Raw genomic sequence first — 6049 nt, 5'->3', positions numbered from 1 at the left:
CCCGCAAATCCCCCTTGGCTGGGGATGCCCAATGTCTTTCCCACCGTTTTCTCTTGATCAAAGCGAGTTGTAAAGCTAGCCCAGATTCAAGGTGCGGGGAGATAGATTCCATCTCTTAATGGGAGCTGTGTAGTAGCCATCACCCCAAATGATCTGCAAATCATGCTCATTTTCTGGGATTTGTGTTTTTCTGTGGCCCCCTCCCATACTGAACCCAGGCTAGCCCATGTGTCCAATAGAAAAGAGTAGAAGGGATGCGTGATTTGTGGGGCTAGGTCAGTGCAGGCTTTGCCCCTGCCACTTTGTTCTCCTGCACCAGTCTTTGCAGGAAGTCAGGCTCATTCCCAGAGGAGTTTCAGCTGCCTATGGATAAACACCCACAAAAAGGAACCCAGGCCTCCGCCAACAGTTGGCTCCCTGTGGGTGTGTGACCAAGCCACCGGAAGTAGGACCTCCTGCTCTAGTCAAATCTTCAGGTGATGCAGTCTCTGCTGACACTTGGCTACAGCCTCGCAGAAGTCCCACACCAGGCCATGCAAAAGTGAAGTTGCTCCTTGATTCCTGATCCACAGAACACAGTGAGAGGTAGTAGATGTTTAGTCTTATTTTAAGCCACTAATTTTAGAATGATTTATTATGTAACACTAGATAATGAATACAAGGCAAATAATGGTAGCACAGAGAGATTAATGAGAGAGATAATTCCCAGAGGATGGGAATAAGTATGTGTGTGTGTGTGTGTGTGTGTGTATGTGTGTGTGTGGTTGTTGTTGGATGCTAAAGGAAAGGCAGATTCACATTGTTTTCTTTAGGCTTTTTTTCATACTTGTTTGAAGCTTTTCACTGATGATATTTTACTTATCAATTTTTTTAAACAACAAAAAAAATAATTTCTCTTGATCTTTTGAAACATTTGCTTGCATGTGTGTATTTATGCTGGGAAGAAGGTCAACTCATCTGAGAGTCGTTAGAGGGCATCTGGTCCTTCCTGTAACTGCAGGACATGCTTAGAACATCAGCTCAGGCTTGGTTTACCACCATGAACACACTTGGGCAAAGCATCATGCCGGGACAGAAGTAACAGCTCGCTCAACTGCCGTGAGGTTCAGGCACCCGTTTTCCTATTAAATGAGATTTTCCCCAAAAGTCAACATCCCACCTAGTCACTGCAGTGCAATTAGAACATACAGCTGGATCTAGTTTAGAACATGGAGGATCTGTTTGAAAAAACAAACACAAAATGGGGCTCAGCTGTCTAACCCAGTTTAGAGAACACCGTGTTTAAAACAAAATGCTCCTATGCATTTTCCAATCACTTTTCATTGCAATGAAGTTTTGAAAATTTTATGGACCAAATCAATTAATCTGTGTGATTGACAAGTTCTTTTCAAAATAAAGAGTCTAAAGGCTCTCATCCTCTGTAAATAGAGATAATTACCCTTTTGATAACTTGTGGGGGGTTTTTTTCCCCCAAAGTCTGAGATAAATCCATAAATTTCTTCCTGGAGGGCAAGAAGCCTGCATTTTCTCTCACACTGTTCTTTTTATTTATAATGTTTGTTATTGCTTTTTTTTTTAACTGATTTACTAGGTGTTGACAGCATCTTCAGGGCTGGAAACAAAATCCTCAAGGAGGCACTAGCTTTGGCCTAATAGACAACAGCTTGGGTCTCTGAGATTATTTACAGGATGCACGATCTTTAATCTTATGGCCTTGCACAGAGTCCTGGAAAAGGCAATTTCCCTTCAAAGGGAAATGTCTAACTTTCGAAAAAGGCATGAATTCGATCCCTAGCACCACAATTAATTAAAATAAAGAAAGAAAATAAAAATTTAAAAGGCATGAAATAAGGAAACATGATATAAAGAGGACATCTTCCTAACCCCTAGGGATTATACACCAATTGCTTAAAATTTCTAAAATCTGTAATTTTTTAAAAAATATTTTTTAGTTGTCAATGGACCTTTATTTTTATTTATTTATATGCAGTGCTACGAATCGAATCCAGTGCCTCACACATGCCAGGCAAGTGTACTACCGCTGAGCCACAGCCTCAGCCCTAAAATCTGTGATTTAATGGAGAAATTCAAACCTGTTCTTCCTATTCTGATTAAAAGCTTAGGGGAATTGCAAATAAAAATCAGATTTTCCTTGATGCAGCAACTTCTTTTAATTTTCCCTACTGCTTTTAGTTCAACATCTGCCCCCAAATCCCATTCAAGACAGGATCAGGTGGGCATCTTAGGTGTATAAATATGAAAAAGACTGTTTCCCAAGAAATTGCAAGTCAAGCTTTCCCAAGAAATGTTCAGGAGGAAACTGAAGCCACTGCAAGCAATTTGGGATACACAGAGAGAAGGTTTGAGAGCTTCCATATGCTCCATATGACCAGCTCCAAGACACACTGTGATTTCGAGCAAGCCACTCACATCCTTCTAGGGTTGGTTCCCTTCATTGATACAATGGAATAATTCTTGTGAGCCAAGCATCACAAAACTATTAGAAGGTTGACAAAAGTAGAGAAATTCTAGCCACAGAGTTACAGTTCACATGGGTGTGTGTTCAATTGGGTTGACTCAATGGTAAAGACATTTAATATAAAATTCCTGAGGGAGTTTGCCTAAGTTTCCTTGAAAAAAATCTAAAATGTAGGAAGACTTTCACACTGATTTTGCAGATGAGGCAAGCCCTTGTCTTATGTACTTTCTAATTCCAGTGTGAGATCTATTTTCACAAACATGTTACACACAGGAATAGTAAAGTTGTTTGTGAAAAAAAACAATTGAAAGTACAATCCACATTACTGATTGTTGATTTGGGGTTGGGGAGTCCCGTTCTGGTTGAGGACAAGAACAAAAAGTGAATCAGGGATTTTCAATATTATATAAGCCTTCTGAGGAACTGGATTAAAAGTGACTCTGAGCTTTATCCTGCTCTCTCTGAAATTTGGGATCCATAAGGGTCTGATAATGCACCAAAGAGTGAAAGGGGGGGAAATGGAAGCAAGAGAACAGAGACATGTCTCAGCTGGCCTGGCATCCCTGTCAATAGGTGGCTGACTTAAAATAGGGAGATGAGACTGGTCAGGCTCCTCCTCTTCCCTGCCCACCAAACATGGCAGGCACATAGGATCTGAGAGAAGACAGAAGGGGGTCTTTGCTTTTTCAGTATAGCACCTGGTAAAACATGCTTCCCCTGTCTCACCAATCAGATTGGCCAATGACTCCTAATCTTTCAGATTGGTCAGAAACCCCTCCTCTCACCAATTACTCCTCATATCCTCATCTCATTACTCTTCCTATAGGGAGGAGCAAGTCCAGAATTTGGAGAGTTCAAAAGAGTGGTTCCCTATTGCACCACCCTCCTATACAGGAAGTCCCTTCCTAACATGGACAAGAAAATAAATGTTTCCTGGCTCTGCCTCAACCCAAATAAATATAATCCCTGTGTGAATAAATTATCTTGTAGGCATTCCCAATGCTGTCCAACATATGTTAACCAGCACCCCAATTAACATGAAAGTTGGGGGTGTGTGGCTGGGAGATGAGTCACTGTATTTTTGCAAATTCATATGAAATACAAAACAGACAAACACTCTGCTCAGTTTTTGTTCTGAGTGATTTGGGGATGGGTATGTTAGTTGTTAGAATTTGGAACACATTTCCCCCCCCATAAACTGATGTTCCAAAGCAAATTGATATTTGGTTTCCCAAAGTGGGCCACTAAAAGTTTTTATACCAGTACAATTTTTCCCTCTGCCCTATTGTTTTCCTGAATAATGAATTACAAAATCTAACATGGAAAACCAGAAATATATTAGCATAGCGTGTACCATCTGGGGCTCTCGCTACTCCTTCTCTCCTTCTCTGGCCCATGGAACAAAACTCTTCCAGGAACAACTGAATTGGGATTTTGGAAGAGAAGCCTTGGGTAGATTCTCCAAGACAGCAGTTACTTGCTAATTTTCCATTTCTGTACCTGCATCTAAACAAGATGTAAGTTCTTCTCAACAGCTGTATAAAAAAAACCTCAAGTTCCTTAAATGACTGAAATTGAGATGATAAAAGATTTTCTCATTCAGTTACTCATTTCTATATTAAAAATTTAGAGCCTGTTATATACCAGGTTCTGGACAGACAATTGTGAACCAAACAGACCCTCTTCCTTCCTTCATGGAAGGAAACCTAATTGTAGGTGCAGGGGTAGGTGTGGGTTAGTTAACTGTAAGTTCAATACTAAGCAAATAGACAAATAAATAATACACATACAAGCCATATTAAGTGGTACAAAGGAAATGAGGGCAGGGAGTATCTCTAGGAAATGAAATTGGTGCTGAGGCTTGAAAGATGAGAGTTAGGCAGGAAGAGAGTTTGTGTGTGGGTGGGGTGGAGGTCAGAATAGACCAGCCCAGGAACAGCCAAGGCTGGGAGATGAGGAAAGCTGGGGGTGTGTAAGAGGCCACCAGCAGGTAGCCCAGAGCCCCACTGCACTGAGCAGGGAGGGAACTGAGGTGGTGTTGGAGAAGCCAGCGGAGGCTCCTCATGCCAAACCTTGTGGGCCAATTAAGGGATCTGGTGACATATCCTGAGTACGATGGAGAGGTTTGAGGCCTTCAGATAGGCTCATGGCAGAATCAGAATTACTTTTTAAAAGTCTAGTCCAGTTGGGATGTGGAGTGTGGATTTGGCAGAGGGACTAGGGGTGGGAAGGGGAGCAGGGACCCCATTGGGAGAGGACCACAGGAAGTCAGGTAAAAGAGAATGGAGGCTGGACCATGTGGCTGTGGGGTTAGGGCAGTGGTCAAAGTTGCTCTAAAGTTTGCAGGAGGGATCAGGACATGTGTAGGATGAGTCGGAGTGTTTTAGTCAGCTTTTTCGCTGCTGTGACTAAAAGGATCTGAGCTGGACAACTGTAGAGGAAAACAGGTTTATTTGAGGGCTCATGGTTTCAGAGGTCTTAGTCCATAGAAGGCCATTCCTCAGGGCTCAAGTGAGGCTGAACATCATGGCGGGAGAGGGTGGCAGAGGGAAGCAGCTCACATCACAGTGATCAGGAAGCAGAGGGAGAAATTCCACTCTCCAGATACAAATATATACCCAGAGCCATGCCCCAATTCCTACCTCCTCCAGCCACACCCTACCACTTCAGTTAATCCCATCAGGGATTAACCAGCTGATTGGGCTTAGACGATAACCCAATCATTTCTCCACCAAACCTTCTTGCATTGTCTCATGTGAGCTTTCTGGACACCTCGCACCAAACCATAACGGGCTGCAGCACTTGGGTGGATGAGAGGGCCTTGCACCATGATGGGAACACAGGAGGAGGGGCAAGAAGAGAAAATGGGGAATTGGCTGGGGGGTGGGTGTGCAGTCTGAGATCACGGTGAGGTCCTGCGAGGCACGTAAAACTCAGAAGGAGCTCTGAACTCTGAACCAGAGAAACCCATATGGGAGCTGTTGGGACAGAGATGGTATCTGGAGCCACCATGGGGCCCTGCACACCTCACAGCCAATCACACCACAGCTATAGGGAGGTAAACCAAGCCATAGGCTTAAAGTGGAGAAGGAAATGGATTCGTCCATAATGGTTCAAATAAATCAACTTCTACCTGCTATCATAATAAACCCACTTTTATCCCACACTTCACATAAGAGTGACAATGGGCCTGAGAGAAAGGTAGCTCGCGTTCTTTTGTGGTAATGGTGGTATTTGGGGTGTTGGGTGCTGGGGATTGAACCTACGGCCTTATGCATGCTAGGCAACCACTCTATCGCTAAGCCCCATCTCCAGTCCATTGGGTTCTGATTTCTTTCTTGCGACTGGAACACTGAAGTGCCTCCTCTGTGATTTTGCATTTCCCAGATTTAATACCCCTCCCTCAAAATACACCAATTTTCTGTGCAGTTAGCTGGGCATGTCACTTTTCTGAGACCCTCTAAGAAGGGGCCATTTTGCCTTCTGGGCGAAAACCATTTGCTTTTCCTTCATGATTAGGATTTTAGTTGCATCTGGACATTGCTGAGTTGGAGCCTTACCACTGGCTGG

The sequence above is a fragment of the Marmota flaviventris genome, chromosome 7 (assembly GCF_047511675.1).
Source record: "Marmota flaviventris isolate mMarFla1 chromosome 7, mMarFla1.hap1, whole genome shotgun sequence".
In the NCBI taxonomy this organism is placed as follows: domain Eukaryota; kingdom Metazoa; phylum Chordata; class Mammalia; order Rodentia; family Sciuridae; genus Marmota; species Marmota flaviventris.
Note: the sequence above shows the minus strand (reverse complement) of the source record.